This window comes from Camellia sinensis, chromosome 3 (assembly GCF_055761805.1).
Source record: "Camellia sinensis isolate YWXY chromosome 3, ASM5576180v1, whole genome shotgun sequence".
Taxonomy (NCBI): domain Eukaryota; kingdom Viridiplantae; phylum Streptophyta; class Magnoliopsida; order Ericales; family Theaceae; genus Camellia; species Camellia sinensis.
Window position 1 is genome coordinate 164,221,754 of NC_138963.1, and position 13,478 is coordinate 164,235,231.

Here is a 13,478-nt window from a genome sequence, read left to right on the forward strand (position 1 = left end):
CAGAAAGTGCTGACAGTCCGAGCAATCTGAGAGCCCTTAGCACTATTCGTAGAGCAATTTCTGCTGAAGAACAGCAACGGGTTGTTCGTTGCACAAAGGCTAAAGAGGCATGGGAAATTTTGAGCCAATTCCATGAAAGAGGAAACTCACATTCACCACCATCCAGCGACTTTTCAGTCTTAGTTGCAAGATTGGAGGAGGCAAAGGAGAATGAAGAGCAAACACTACTACAAATATAGATAAAGATCACACTTTTTTGGTGTGATGTATGTTTTTTAATCACACCTTTTAAGTTTTATTAAAGTGTGGTCTTTAGGAGTGTGATTAAAAATGGTCATTTTTAATCACACTTTTTAAGTGTCATTAAAAAATACTTTCATCACACCTTTTAAGTGTGATTAATAATATTTAGATCACACCTTTTAAGTGTGGTTAAAAACATTTAGATCACACCTTTTAAGTGTGATTAAAAATATTTAGATCACACCTTTTAAGTGTGGTTAAAAATATTTAGATCACACCTTTTAAGTGTGATTAAAAACTTTAGTTCACACCTTTTAAGTGTGATTAAAAATATTTTGATCACACCTTTTAAGTGTGATCTTTGGAAGTGTGATTAAAAATGATCATTTTTAATCACACTTTTTAAGTGTGATTAATAACATTTAGATCACACCTTTTAAGTGTGATTAAAAATATTTACATCACATCTTTTAAGTGTGATTAATAACATTTAGATCACATCTTTTAAGTGTGATTAATAACTAATAAAATCTGTGATAAAAAAAAGGTGCTACATATTTGAAAAATAATCAATATTATTTTTGTATGCACATTTGAATAATGTAATACACACTATATACTATATTTTGAATCATAACCACATATTGAATAGAATAACGTCATATATTTCATAAATGAAAATTAAATATTCAAAAGTATATACAAAGGAATTAAATAATAAAAAATTAAATGTGCTTACATATATTAAAAAATGAAAAAACTTAAAAAAACTAAGTTCTTTAATTCTTGGACCATATTTTGCATCTCTCCAAAAAAATTCTGACCTGAAAAATAAAAACACAAATTAATCCAGAAACCGCTAATGCATATGAATAAACTAAAAAGTTAATTCAACAAACCAAAATAGAAACATTAATTATTTCTGCTTGATCTTAATTCTTTTGGAAGTAACTTCCCTGTTAACAATTAGATGCCACAGCAGCTCAGTGTCAATGACATTGTAATTAGAAGGTCACTAATGAGCACAATATTTAAAAATGATAAATTTCAATACAGCTTGTGTACGATCTTTTTGTGAATATATATTATTTAAAAAATTAACTGTGCTTACATATATTAAAAAATGAAAAAATTTGAAGCACAAACTTCTTGAATTCTTTGACTATATTTTGCATCTTTCTAATTAATTTCTGACCTGAAAAATGAAAATACAAATTAATTCAGAGACCGCTACAAACACAAATTGCCTTTTAGCAACTCCAAAACCAAACTATCAACCTATATGGGAATCAATCAACTCTGCTGTGGTTATACATCAGCTGACTGTATATGTGATGATCAATGTCAAGCAAGCATGACATGTTAGAGTGACACAATAAGTATCTTAAATAAATGTTAATCTAAAACAGATTCTGATGAAAGAAAGTTTGTTTTTTTTTGCCCCTCACAGGATACAGTTTTGATTCCTCTAATAAAAATATTTTGATGATTTTTAACAGTACAGGGTTTAATTTGATACAAGACTTTTAATTAAAGGTTATGATATATGCAGAAGCATTTTCAGAAAATGTCCCAATCCACCAAAACAAGTCGCGACTTGCCATCCTCTGTGAACATGTGTGACATAACAGCCTTAAGAAATTCAACATCCAGTTTGACTATGGTCAAATCATACTTATCAATAATGCAAGGAAACTCAAAAGTAAAGAAAAAATAAAAATGACACATCATTGTAGGGTCCAAACCTACAAGTCTCAAAGTTCTGAGAAGACCTTCGCAAATATTCAGGAAAAATTATTTTAAAGCCTTTACAAAACCGATTAACTATGTTAGCAGTTTTTTTATTAAAAAAAAAAACTCAACCTTCTAATTCTAAACCTTCCTTCAGCATTTGGATTACAATTCAATTGCAGTAAAATCTAGATGTTGGTTAAATCAGCATTTATGTAATCAGCACAATGCAAGTCCATGTTCTCAGAAATGAAACATACTAAGGGTTTTTTTATTCCAATACTAGGTTCTTCTTACAGCTAGCAAGTTTCTACAAGCTGCATAATTTTATTTTCAAATAAGAATTCTGAAAAACAATGTTGATACTTCTCTTTGCACAATCCTGTAAAACGACTTCATAACTCAAGAAAAGTCCCACTTAAGAAAATTCATTAGGTAATTAATTTACATCACATATCATTTACCTGGAAAAAGAGATTGCAATGTTCTTCTTGAGACTCCTCAGTCGACATAAGTGTCATCTTCAAATGCTTTCCACACCATATGCTTGCCTAAAAGTAAGACTCAAGATATTCACCAACACATATTTCTAATAACTTCAAGAAACTGAAATATAGCATCTGTTACAGAAGTACAGATAACCTAATGAAGTAGACGGAGGATAGAAATGAAATGTACCTTGATACCAAGAGAAATAAAGTGCCGTAGACATCCTGATATGTCTAACTCAAGATATTTTGCAGCTACATGCAAAATAGTTTTATTTAACATGCACTGGGAAATGTCCAAGCATGTGAAGTCTTCCCAGAAAATCTAGTCAGCTGTTAAGGTAAGAACTGTGACAAAAAATATAGAACACTCAAACAGTGTGCAGGAATATTACACACTGAAAAATGATAATCTCCTCTTTGACAATTAATGTGGGTGATTATACAATAAAGGAGTTCAATGTGCAAGGCTTTGTTGCCACAGATCACAGCACCATCTAGTCATTTATCACACTAAAGAATGTGTACCACAAGCACATGCATCTTTGTTCCAATCAGTAAGAGATCAGCACATGACAAACTAGTTCTAATCTGAAGCTTTCTTTTATCTAATAGAATAGGACTATAAGAAAAGATCTTTGGACTGATAGAAAGAACAAAACAAATTATTTCCCATTTACATCCGCCCTTTGTGCCACATCACTTGCCTTTTTTTCTTCTTTTCCACTAATTCATCTTCATCTCATTGTTTATCAAAAAAGGAATAATAATAATAAGGGGAAGATATAAGAAGCCATGAGTCAGCATTCTAAATTTAGAGAGAAAACGATGAGTCCAAGGAGACCAACTCCCCTCCCCCCAGCACAAGTGCACAGGCATGCCCTACGAAAAATAAAAAAGTACATCATTTTTTGGAGACAAATTAAATTGCCAAATTGCTAAAGTTTAATCATTTTGTGATGACACAGGTTTGAGACAAATAAGGGGAGATCTGAGGTGGACAGGGTGAGAGTTGATGTGGTAATAGGGGGTAGAGATAGTAGGAGTAGTGGAGAACTAAAGGTGGTGAACAAAAGTGTTCAAGTTGCCGAATGAGGAGATTTTCTATAAATACGAGGGTCAGAACATGAGTGCCACTTGATCGCTCTAACTGAGCCGCATTCCCTTGAAGGTCCAGCATATACGTCACAAGGAAGCATTCAGGCACCCCCTTACGCCCAACCTCGAGAGGATCCATAGGCCCTACTCTTGATCTAGGCTAGCGTGAGCGGATTAAGGTACCAGTGGAGACAAGGGATTGAGGCATAGGAGAAGCATGCTTAGGTAGAGTATCAATTGGCAAAGCCAAGGGTACCTAGCTTGTCACTGTAAGCAAAAGAGGTGACACACTTAAGTGACGATTTGCTTGGTCGATCCTGATTTTCCCAATTTCCTTGAGGCTTAACCAAAGAACAACTCTTTACCTCTCTTTTGAGGGACAACATACAAAGAGAAAAATCGAACAACCTATGCATAAAACATGAAATATAAGAAACTTCATTTTTCAAAACTAAAAGTAACACCAAGAAGATTATTTATTTATTTATTTATTTATTGAGAAAAAAAAAAGAAGAGGATAAGCAAAGACTCAAAAGAATATTACAGTCACAAATCAGTTTAAAAGTGACAAGCAAAATCTTTCTCAGTAAGTCAATCAACATGTTTTTGCAAGTCAGAAATTTCCCGTTTTCAGATTGTTATAGACCCAATCTTGAAAAATCAATAATATTCAAATCAATTTCAAGGCAAGGACTAGACACAATGACAACGAAGTCACTTGGGAATGCCTATAAGAAGTATCTTCACCCAATTCCACTATGACGACAGAATCTGTTGATATAAAAGACTGGAATTTTTGCTATACAATAAGCCACTGTAATTTCTCCCATGCTTACAACCAAATTCTGGACACTACCCATTTTAACCATAACAATCACGCAAGACACAAACTCAACTATATTTCAGATTTATATAAAAAAGAATGAATGAAATGAAAAACAATTGCAAAACAAAGTTGGCTGGATACTATTAGGGATTCAATAAGAGAACCCAATTCAGATTTCTCAGATATCCCCAACTCCTCAAGTTTGATAAGAAGTTGAACGCGGCTCTCAACAACCTGTAAGATAAAAAGTTTTATGTATCACAAATGTTATACCATTCACCATAGACTACAAGATCCATTGTAACAACTTCAGTACCCAGTAACATTTGTTAAATTCCCCATCAAAGTCCAAATTGATGAAGTCTGATGGACATAAAGACAACAAAAGAAGTAAATAGAAAAACCGGAATAAAATTAATATGACTACAGAAAGTATTTAAAACAGATTATGAAATGAAGGAATTGTAGGTTAGTGAGCACAAATTTAATAGATAAGTACAAAGAGGCCATTAGAGTTTACTACTATAGCACTACTATACTCAAAAGTCAAGGATAGCATTCTCTAAAAATAAGAAGTGTCCACAAAAGATGAAATTTATTATCTGTAGACAAAATTTGGTAATTAAGATGACAAAAAAATACAGCGTAGTTTTACTTCATGAAATATATCAACCCTAAGAACAAATTATGAAATATTTGAACCCGAAGAAGAAAGGAGGTTATCGTCAGTTTGTACTGCATTTAGATGAGTCCATCCTACAAAAGGTCAAAATGAATAATAGTATTTTATCACACATTGCCATCGCGCTTCCTGAAGAAAAGGGGGGTGGGGGTGTTGGTTAACAAAATCTGCATGGTTGGCATGAAAGTATGCATAAACCGAGTAAACACCTTTTCAGAGGTTGTTTGGAAAAACTTATTTGCAACACACATGACATTGATAATAGAAAAACATTTAACAGATACGATGCTTTATCTGAATGAAAGGCTTCTGGAAAAGAGAAACCGCATAGCAAAATTCATCTTTCATACTCCAAATAATAATAAAAGGAAAAGAATAGTACTGACAAATTGTAGAATAACTTGACAAGATGATAAACTTCTTAGGATGCCCAAACCAAATTGATCAGAAGAGTTGAACGAACCCATGATGTGGCATGTGAATAGTCGACAACCTAAACTGGTTCGGCATTATCTCAGCATCATAACTACACAACAAGATTTGGTCTAACTGTACTGTGTGGGCATTCTGGTTATGTAGGCTCATGATCCGTGGTATTAACAAGCTCAGTTGCAACATTGTAGAATATTAAAATAAGTGCAATTTAAGGTCTTACACTTTAAGCTATGGCACATCAAAATACACATGCACAATTGCAAACTTAACTTACATGTGCTCCCTCATCATCTTAAGTTGGTTACCATCCAGTCCCCACACACGACATGTACAATCCTCGCCAACAGTGACTATTAACTGAGTGAAGCCCCATGCAGAAGAAAGTTAGTTCCTATCCGCATTAAAAAGACAGAAAATATACCAACTTTACATATAGAATAGCAGAGAGAGAAGCTTTATCTTTGGGAAAACATATGAAATGCATGACTAAATTCCATGAAACCCATGTTGTAGTCAAATATAAATCCTTAATAGCTCAAGGCCAAATTGAAAAGGCCTAAATTCACTTCACCCCATAATATGCCATCTGGTTTAGAAAAACAACAACATTGCTGTAATGTCTAAAAGCTTCATCATTGGAAAAATTATCACAAGAATTATGATAACATCAGAAGTTGAACAACAGTTCATATCATTGATCGTATTCACATCTAAATGCTGTTATGTGACAATGAATTGGCGCAATATTCAGTTATAATTACTTGGCAATCATGAAGCCATCTCTGGAACAATGGAAACAATATTCCCATTGATGAAATCAGACACCAAAAAAAATGGGAAAAACTATTTAATAACAATTGACCATAGAATCAGAGGACAAATATACTAAATTGCTTTCATTTGCAGCAAGCCCTAGTTTCAGTTTTGACCAATAGCTCAGCATTGCAAACAAAATTCCTTCCCATTCTGACAACCTCATATTATATTTGCTGACATTACAAAATATTATAAAAACTATTTAATAACAATTGTAAACTGGCTAGCAAATAAAACTTACACTAGTAAATTAGCAGCGTGTTTCTGTAATCATCCTTTGGAGGTCAAAATATTGCTCAAACTCAACAAAGGAGGGAGAGATTCTCTCTTTTCATGTTACTATTAATTTGATTACACTGGAAATCAAGTACTCGCACTCAACAGAAAATTAACAGAAATTTTTTTGGTTTGTTAGTTTTCACTTATGTAATTCCTATGCCGTCTATTTTGTTTGAATTTTTTTAATAAGTTTTGACTTATATTGCGATATGCATAGTGCTCTTGCTGAGAAGGCCAAATCATTGCCACCAACAACAAAGGATGCCGATAAACTAGTTTAGAAACCAGTCCAACAGACTATCATGATTTCTCTAAGTCAAACCCCATTTTGGAATTTCACGAACAGGTCATCCGCATACTCTCACCGTAGCCAAATTCATATAAAAATTATTTATGTATATATATATAGAGTGAGAGAGAGAGAGAGAGAAGCAGGGATAAAAGGGAAAACGGGGCTGATGGTGGTTGTTCATGGTGGAGGAGGAATCTGGATTAAACTCAATGGCGGTAGATGGGTCAATTTGGGGCTGGGTTTGTGTGAAGGTATGCGACTGGAAGAAAACAGAGAGAGAGGGAGAGAGAGAGAGATACCTGGGGTAATGCTCCAATGGTGGATCGACGTTGGTGCGATGGCGGTGATGCTCCTGTACCCGACGGCTATGGAGACAAAGCGAGAGAGATAGCGTGTAAGGAGGAGGGCAAAGGCATGAGAGAGAGAGAGAGAGAGAGAGAGAGAGAGAGAGCCGCTATGAGAGAGGCGTGAGAGGGAAGTAGAGGTAAAGATTTATTAAAACGGTGATGCTTTTGAAACCCTAGCAACCCATTGTTTAGGGTTTTGGGATGTCTTAAAAAATATATTTTTTATCTTTTTATGAAATGATATATAGAAAAGTAGAGAGATGATCTGATAGAAAAAAGATAAAAATATGGATTATATAGTAAATGTGTATTTTTTTCCGACTAAGTCCTCGTTTGGGAACATATTTTTTTAATAATTTTTGATTTTTTAGCTAAAATGTGATGTAAAAAAAATTAGTATATTTGGGATGACTTTTTAACTTTTTACGAAAAGATGTGTAAAAAGTAAAGAGAAAATAGAATCTTTGACTTTTTGGTATGGATTGTTGACTTTTTGACTTTTTGACTTTTTTAATAGTTTTTTGACTTTTTAACTAAAATGAGCACTTGCCAAACGAGGCCTTAATCAAATCAAGTGTGATTAAAAAATCAATCTAAATTTTTGTATCACACTTACAATAAAAGTGAGATATTTTCATTTGTAAAAGTGTTATCTTTAATTGTTTTTGTAGTAGTGGCCCCTTTCCACTCAATCGACCCATTGGTAGGGGAGACCGATCCGACGAACGACGGCAACAAGTCAACGGCGCTGTGGAGATTGTTGAGCACAAGCCACGAAATCTGCCGAGGAAGAGCTGGAAGGACATCGTTGACTCTGAAGGGTACCTTCAGAGATTTCCCAAAATTCAAACCAAACACTAAACCTAACCCCAGAAAGTAAATTAACCCCAGCAACCACATGCTACGAGCAAACACCATCATCGTCAATATGTATGTACAGAATTGTGGTGATTGTGTATAGCCCTAGATTTGGGGTTTGAGGGAGGGAGGGAGGGAGGGAGGGCGTATTATGGGCGGAGAAGGATGAGAGTTTGATCCATGGTTTGGGTTTGGACTGGTTCAAGTGACTGCTAGGGCTCGTTTGCCCTTTCGGCTGCTCCTCCGCCGAGCGGGAATAGAAAAAAAAAAAGGTGGAGAGGGGAGCGGGGCGGGAATAAAAAATAATATTTTTTTTTTGTCAAAAATAAAATTTAAATAATAAAATAATGTCGTTTAATTTTTTTTTATTTTTTTATTTTTTGCGACGGGGTTGTCGTCATCAAAAAAATTTATTTTTTGTTAAAATATATATTTTTTTGTAGTTAATGAATTTTTTTTAAAAAAAATCTTTTTTTTTTTAGTTACTAAGATTGAAAATTTATTTGTTTCATTTTTATTTTAATGAAAAAAATATTATTATTTTCTATTTGGTAGAAGTAGGGGTAATATTTTAATAAAAAATATTTCCACTAAAATAAAAGATAATTTTCTGTGGTCAATGAAAAATATTTTTTTACGGCCTATTTTTTTTTTATTTATTAAAAATCATGAACTAATTTTTTGTGGTAGAGGAGAGGGAGTAGTAGTAGTGGTGAAGGTGGTGGATAAGAGATGGTGGTGGTGGCGGTGGCGGTGGCGGTGGCGAAGGAGATTAATGGTGAAGTTGTAGTAGTGGTAGAGTAGATGAAGTGGCAAGAGTGAAAGAGAGAGAGAGAGAGGGACAAAAAGATAAAGAGATAGAAAGTGGGAGACAGAAAAAGAGACAGAGAGAGAAAAGAGATGAACGAAAGAAACAGAGAGAGAGAGATAGAGAGAAGAGAGGTGAGCGAAAGAGACATAGAAATAAGAGAGATGAACGAGAGAGACAGAGAGAGAGATAAAGAAGAGAGATAAGCGAGAAAGACAGAGAGAGATGAAAGATGAGAGAGATAGAGAGAAGAGAGATGAGCGAAGAGATGGGGAGAGAGAAGAGATAGATGAGTGAAAGACACAGAGAGAAAGAGAGAGACAGATAGACAGAAAGAAAAGAGTGATGAGTGAGAGAGAGAAAGAGAAGAGAGAGAGGAAGATGAAAAAATGGGTAAAAAGATATAGACAAAGAGAGAGAGAAAAAAAAAGAGCGAAAATAGATAAACGAGAGAGAGACAGAGAAAGATGAGCGAGAGAGATAAAAAGAAGAGAGACAGAGAGAGAAGAGAGATGAGAGAGATAGATAGAAGAGAGATGAACGAGAGACATAGAGAGAAAGAGAGAGAGAGAGACAGATAGACAGACAGATAGAGAAGAGTGATGAGTGAGAGAGAGAGAAAAATAAGAGAGACAGAGACACAGAGAGAAAGAGAGAGACAGACAGACAGAGAAGAGTGATGAGTGAGAGAGAAAGAGAAGAGAGACAGAGACAGAGAGATAGGAAGATGAAAAAATGGGTGAAAAAGTTCCGTGTCTAACGCCTCATTTTCTAGTAGTGAGTCGTCTCTATCATTCATGGGTAGAATAGAGGCACGGATTTGGGAATTGTATATTTTATATAAAAATCAAATTGAAATATTTTATACAATCACACCTATTTAGGGAATGTGATTAAATATATATATATATATATATATAATTACACTTATTTAAAAAGTGTGATTAAAAAGTAGTAATGTATATATAATCACACTTTAATTAAAATGTGTGATTAAAAAAATATATATAATCACACTTATTTAAAAAGTGTGATTAAAAAGTAGTAGTGTATATATAATCACACTTTAATTAGAAGGTGTGATTAAAAAATATATAAATAATCACACTTTAATTAGAATGTGTGGTTAAAAATTATATATATAATCACACCTATTTAAAAGTGTGATTAAAAAGTAGTAGTGTATATATAATCACACTTTAATTAGAAGGTGTGATTAAAAAATATATAAATAATCACACTTTAATTAGAATGTGTGATTAAAAAAATATATATATAATCACACTTGTTTAAAAAGTGTGATTAAAAAGTAGTAGTGTATATATAATCACACTTTAATTAGAAGGTGTGATTAAAAAATATATAAATAATCACACTTTAATTAGAATGTGTGATTAAAAAATATATATATAATCACACTTGTTTAAAAAGTGTGATTAAAAAGTAGTAGTGTATATATAATCACATTTTAATTAGAAGGTGTGATTAAAAAATATATAAATAATCACACTTTAGTTAGAATGTGTGATTAAAAAAAATATATATAATCACACTTGTTTAAAAAGTGTGATTAAAAAGTAGTAGTGTATATATAATCACACTTTAATTAGAAGGTGTGATTAAAAATATATATATATAATCACACTTAATTGAAAAGTGACATAAAAAATAAATATTATCACACTCAATCAAATTAAGTGTGATTAAAATATCAATTTAATTTTTTTTATCACACTTCCAATAAAAGTGAGATCTTTTTTTTTGTCAAAGTGTGATCTTTAACTATTTTTGTAGTAGTGAAAAAGAGGATGATGAGACATCTGAGGATAATGAGGAGATCAATGGCGATGAACTACAACAAGCCTACGAAAAGCTGTACGAGGAATCTTTGAATTTGTCCAAACTCAACGACAGACTCTCTCTCAAGCTCAAGACATGTGAGAGTGAGAATGTCAGGCTGAAAGAAGAACTTGTAGCAGCAAAGCAGAATATTGTCAAGATCTCGAGTGACAGGCAAGACTTATGTGGAAAATTACTATCCTCTGAAACTGAAAGGAATGAACTTCTGAAGGTGTATTCCACATATGAAGAAAAGCTTGAAAGTCTTGAGCTGTCACAAGCCAGATTGGAAGAGATAATCTGTCAAAAGGATGAAGAGCTTCGGGTTGCTAGAGCCACTATTGCCATGTGGAACAAAGGTTCAAAATCCTTAGAAGACATCCTCGGGTCTCAACAAATGGGTTGCGACAAAAGCGGGTTAGGCTATGATGCAACAGCACACAAGGGACAGGCCTCTACTTCACATGACAAGAAGACTCAAGCAAAGGGAAAATTGAAGGTAGACCAGGCTAATCTCTCTCTCCGTCTACCGAAAGCTGGTAAAATCAACAAAAAGGAGGTAAAACCGGTTTTTATTTGTCATCACTGTGGTAGGTATGGCCACATTCGTCCTTACTGTTTTGAACTTTTTGGTAAGGTGTCTCAAAAGGGTAGAAACTCTAATACTTTTTGGGTTAGGAGACAACCTTATATGTCTAGGCTGAACACCAAGACTAAAAAGATTTGGATTAGAAAAGAGGATTTGACTTGTTTTGTTGCTCACACTGCTCTAAAAGCACGTGATTCACACATGTGGTATCTTGATAGTGGGTGTTCTCGTCATATGTCCGGTAACAAATCCTACTTCACCTCCCTTGAAAAATATGAAGGAGGAATTGTTACCTTTGGAGACGGCGGCACTTCGAGAGTCATTGGTAAGGGCTCTATAAGTGTTGCTGGTCTTCCCAAGCTAGATAATGTTTTACTAGTTGATGGTCTTAAAGCAAATCTTTTAAGCATTAGTCAAATGTGTGATTCCCATCATGAAGTATTGTTTTCTAAAAATAAATGTGAAATTTTGGATAAAAAAGGAAATACTGTCTTACATGGGGTTCGCACATCTGATAACTGCTATGGGATTGTTACAACTAATGATCTCACTTGTCACTCTGCCATCATTAGCAACATTGATTTGTGGCATCAAAGATTAGGTCACATGAATTTCAATGACCTAACTAAGATTGCCAACAAAGAGCTTGTGAGGGGAATACCTAAACTAGGTAAGAATTTGAGCCATGTGTGTGGACCATGTCAGCTTGGAAAGCAAACCCGTGCTCCTCATAAAAAGGTGAACAGCTTTACAACCAAACGTCCTCTTGAATTAGTTCACATGGATTTAATGGGTCCTACTCGGACTGAAAGCATCGGAGGTAAAAGATACATTTTTTTAACTGTTGATGATTTTACTCGATTTTCGTGGGTAAATTTTTTAAGGGAAAAATCTGATGCGTTTGATGCTTTCCAGGCCTTAGTCCCTAAAATCCAAAATGAACAGGGTGTTTCCATTGGGCGTATCATAAGAATCCGAACTGATCATGGTCGTGAATTTGAAAATAGTTCGTTTTCGGATTTTTGTGATATGCATGGAATCAAGCATGAATTTTCTGCTCCTATTACTCCACAACAAAATGGAGTTGTTGAGAGGAAGAACAGGGTTGTTCAAGAAATGGCTAGGGTCATGCTCCTTAGTAAGAAACTTCCTCCTAAGTTTTGGGCTGAAGCCTTAAATACTGCTGTTTATGTTATAAATCGCGTGTATTTAAGGCCCGACACTTTACAAACTCCATATGAATTGTGGAAGGGGTTGAAACCTAATGTAAAATACTTCAAAACTTTTGGGAGTAAGTGTTACATCTTCAAAGATAGAGAGCCTTTGGGCAAATTTGACTCCCGAAGTGATGAAGGTATTTTTCTAGGGTATTCAACCACTAGTAGGGCCTTTAGAGTCTATAACCTGCGAACTTCATCTTTAATGGAATCTATCAATGTGGTTATAGATGACACAGGTGCACCTACTCCAGCAACAAATGAGGATGATAATGATGAGTCTCCAATCTTGGACGCGGAATCACAAAATCAAGGAGAAGGTGTGGACCCATCACAAGAAATGGTTACAGAACCATCTTCACAGGTAAGGTCAAGTCCAAAGAGTGCTCCAAGGGACATAACTCCTGTTGCCCCTGTCACTGCGAGTCCTGAGCTTAAACCATCAGCTAGGGTGAAACTAAATCATCCAGCTCAACAGGTGATTGGAAGTGTCTCGGATCGAATGAAAACCCGAAGACAGATTCGGGATGAGGTATCACATATGTGTTATGTTTCTTTAATTGAACCTAAAAATTTTAAAGAGGCCTTGCTAGATGATAGTTGGGTCAATGCTATGCATGAAGAATTAGGTCAATTTGAACGTAACAAGGTTTGGACTCTAGTTCCCAGACCTAGAGACATGAATGTGATAGGTACCAAGTGGATCTTTAAAAATAAATCTGATGAGAATGGTACAGTTGTTAGGAACAAAGCTAGGTTGGTTGCTCAAGGCTACACACAAGTAGAGGGTGTTGACTATGATGAGACGTTTGCCCCAGTTGCACGTCTCGAATCTATTCGTATTTTGCTTGGTGTTGCATGTTTTCTTGGCTTTAAATTGTTTCAAATGGATGTGAAAAGTGCCTTTTTGAATGGGTACTTGAGAGAAGA

The 13,478-nt window shown here is 34.5% G+C and overlaps 1 long non-coding RNA gene across 1 annotated transcript; it reads right to left on the reverse strand.

Moving 5' to 3' along the window:
• Positions 1 to 973: 973 nt before the first annotated feature.
• Positions 974 to 7,377, reverse strand: LOC145789414 (uncharacterized). Its single transcript, XR_014364722.1, has 6 exons — positions 7,190 to 7,377; positions 5,778 to 5,860; positions 4,528 to 4,620; positions 2,653 to 2,787; positions 2,439 to 2,525; positions 974 to 1,067 (listed from the first exon to the last, which is right to left on the reverse strand). It is a non-coding gene; the product is annotated as an uncharacterized LOC145789414 (long non-coding RNA).
• Between the last annotated feature and the right edge of the window lie 6,101 nt (positions 7,378 to 13,478).